We start from the raw sequence: 3,473 nt of genomic DNA, 5'->3' as shown, positions 1-3,473 counted from the left end.
AGCCTTAAATTTTTAAAAATTTTTTTAAAAAAGAAAGAACATGTGGTATACATATCACAGAATTTTATTTTATTTTATATTTTATTTTATTTTATTTTATTTTATTTTAAGACACAGTATCACTCTTGTTGCCCAGGCTGGAGTATAATGGCATGATCTCAGCTCACTGCAACCTCCGCCTTCCCAGTTCAAGCGATTCTCCTGCCTCAGCCTCCCGAGTAGCTGGAATTATAGGCATGCACCACCAAGCCCGGCTAATTTTTTGTATTTTTAGTGGAGATGGGTTTCTCCGTGTTGGTCAGGTTGGTCTTAAAATCCCGACCTCAGGTGATCTGCCTACCTGGGCCTCCCAAAGTGCTGGGATTACAGGCGTGAGCCACTGCACCCGGCTCATATCACAGAATACTACTCAGACATACAAAATAATGAAATCATGTCTTTTGTAGCAAGATGGATGGAACTAGAGGCCATTATTCAGTGAAATGTTCAGTGAAATGACTCAGAAACACAAAGTCAAATATTGCATGTTCTCATTAGTGGGAGCTGGACAATGGGTATCCACGAGTGGAATAATAAACATTGAAGACTGAGAAGAGCTGAGGGTTGAAATACTACGCATGGGTACAATTTTCGCTATTCAGGTGATGGGTTCACTAAAAGCCCAGACTTTACCACAGTGCAATATATGCATGTTAAGAAATCTGCACTCGTGCCGCCTAAATATCTAACAAAAAATTATTTTCAGAAATAGTACTTTTTGTGGGGCATGCTGGCTCACACTTGTAATCCCAGTGCTCTGGGAGGCCAAGGTGGGTGGATCACCTGAGGTCAGGAGTTTGAGACCAGCCTGGCCAACATGGTGAAACCCCATCTCAACTGAAAACTACAAAAATTAGCCGGGTGTGGTGGCATGCACCTGTAATCCCAGCTACTTGGGAGGCTGAGCCAGGAGAATCGCTGGAATCTGGAAGGTGGAGGTTGCAGTGGGTTGAGATCACACCATTACTCTCCAGCCTGGGTGACAGAGCGAAACTCTGTCTCAAAGAAACAAGAAAGAAAAGAAAAAAAGAAAATCATGCTGGGTAAAATAGCTCATGCTTGAAATCCCAGCACTTCAGGAGACTGAGGCAGGAGGATTGCTCAAGCCTAGGAGTTTGAGACCAGCCTGGGTAACATAGGGAGACCTTGTCTTTACAAAACCAGGCATGGTGGCGTGCACCTATAGTTCCAGCTACTCGGTAGGCTGAGTAGGGAGGATTACTTGAGCCTGGGAAATCAAGGAGGTAGTGAGCCGTGATCATACCACTGCACTCCAGCCTGGGTGACAGATTGAGACCCTATACGAAAGAAAGAAATTCTTTATGTGATTCCCCTAAATTCCTCCCTTCCTTCTTTCTTTTCTTTTCTCTTCTTTCTTTTCTCTCTTCTTTTTGACAGAGTCTCACTCCCTCACCCAGGATGAAGTGCAGTGGCACAATCTCGGTTCACTGCAACCTCTGCCTCCCAAGTTCAGATGATTTTCCTGCCTCAGCCTCCTGAGTAGATGGGACTACAGGTGTGTGCCACCACGCTCAACTAATTTTTGTATTTCTAGTCGAGACACGATTTTGCCATGTTGGCCAGCTGGTCTCGAATTCCTGGCTTCAAGTGATCCGCCCACTTCAGCCTCCCGAAGTGCTGGGATTACAGGCGTGAGCCACCACGCTGGGCCAGGTTCCCATACTTTTGAGCTACTGTCCTTTTCTGTTCCAGGGCCCCATTAGGACACCACATTAGAGGAGTTGTCATGCCTTATTAGGCTCCTCTTGGCTGTGGTCGTTTCTCAGATTGTTTTTCATGACCTTGATGATTTAAAAAAATGTCTTGTAGATGTGTATAAGAGACATGCCTTATTAGGCTCCTCTTGGCTGTGGTCGTTTCTCAGATTGTTTTTCATGACCTTGATGATTTAAAAAAATGTCTTGTTATGTTGTCCAGGCTGGTCTTGAACTCCTGGCCTTAAGTGATCATCCTGCCTCAGCCTCCCAAGTAGCTGGGATTACAGGGACAGGCCACCGCGCCTGGCTCCAACCTTCGTTGGTTTTCAGGAGTGTTGCTCATGTGTTTTGTAGATTGCTGCTCTATTAAGATTTGCCTGTTATTCTCATGATTCCGTTGGGTTTGAGGTTTTCGAGAGGAAGGGAAAGCGCTGTTCCATGTACTATGAGTATGAGTTCTTACTGTTGATGCTCTCCTCGATCCTCCGCATGGGATAGTGTTTATCAGGTTTCTCCACTGTCATCCAGGCTGGAGTGCAGTGGCTCGATTATTGCTCACTGCAGCCTTGAACTCCCGGGCTCAAGTAATCCTCCCGCCTCAACCTCCTGATTAGCTAGGACTACAGGTGCATGACACCAGGCCTGCCCTCTCTCTCAAAAAGAAAGAGAGAGAGAGAGAGAGAGAGGCAGGAAGGAAGGAAAGGAAGGAAGGAAGGAAGGAAGAAAGGAAGGAAAGAAGGAAAGAAAAAGAAAGAAAGAAAGAAAGAAAAAGAAAGGAAGGAAGGAAAGATAGAAAGAAAGAAAGAAAGAAAGAAAAAGAAAGAAAGAAAGAAAGAAAGAAAGAAAGAAAGAAAGAAAGAAAGAAAGAAAGGAAGGAAGGAAGGAAGGAAGGAAGGAAGAAAGAAAGAAAGAAAGAAAGAAAGGAAGGAAGGAAGGAAGGAAGGAAGGAAGGAAAAGGAAAGGAAAGGAGGAAGGAAAGAAGGAAGAAAAGAAAGAGAAAGAAAGAAAGAAGAAAGAAAGAAAGAAAGACAGAAAGAAAGAACAGAGTGAGAAACAGATGTATTGTGCAAGGGGAAAGATCTAGTTGTTTTGCTTAAAGGAAAGGAAGTTGGTAAAATGAAATAAATTCAGATATTCTTTGGACGTTTTCAATAATAGATTTCAGAATGTCTTTTTCTCAAAACAGATATTATAATAATTTTTTGTAAGATGCCAATTTTCCATTTGACATCCTATTAAAAAGTCAAGATTCTTGTGAGATATATTTTTCCTAATGGGTAAAATTGATTTTCTTTTTTCTTTTCGAGTTGGGGGTCTCTGTCGCCCAGGCTGTAGTGCAATGGTAAGATCATAGCTCACTGCAGCCTTGAACTCCTGGACTCAAGGGATTCTCTCATCTTTTAAGTTCAATTATTAAGTTGTTAAAAAACAAAAAACAAAATAAAAGGTTACCAGCTTCAGGCCAGACACAGTGACTCACACCTGTAATCTCAACACTTTGGGAGGCCAAGGCAGGTGGATCATTTGAGACCAGCCTGGTCAATATGGTGAAACCCTGTCTCTACTAAAAATGCAAAAATTAGCTGGGCATGGAGGTGGGTGCCTATAATCCCAGCTACTTGGGAGGATGAGGCAGGAGAATTGCTTGAACCCAAGAGATGGAGGTTGCAGTGAGCCGAGATTGCACCACTGCACTCCAGCCTGGGCAACAGAGCG

Source organism: Mandrillus leucophaeus, unplaced genomic scaffold (genome assembly GCF_000951045.1).
Source record: "Mandrillus leucophaeus isolate KB7577 unplaced genomic scaffold, Mleu.le_1.0 Scaffold474, whole genome shotgun sequence".
NCBI classification, from domain to species: Eukaryota; Metazoa; Chordata; class Mammalia; order Primates; family Cercopithecidae; genus Mandrillus; species Mandrillus leucophaeus.
The sequence above is the reverse complement of the archived record's forward strand: the minus strand, read 5'-3'. Positions refer to the sequence as shown.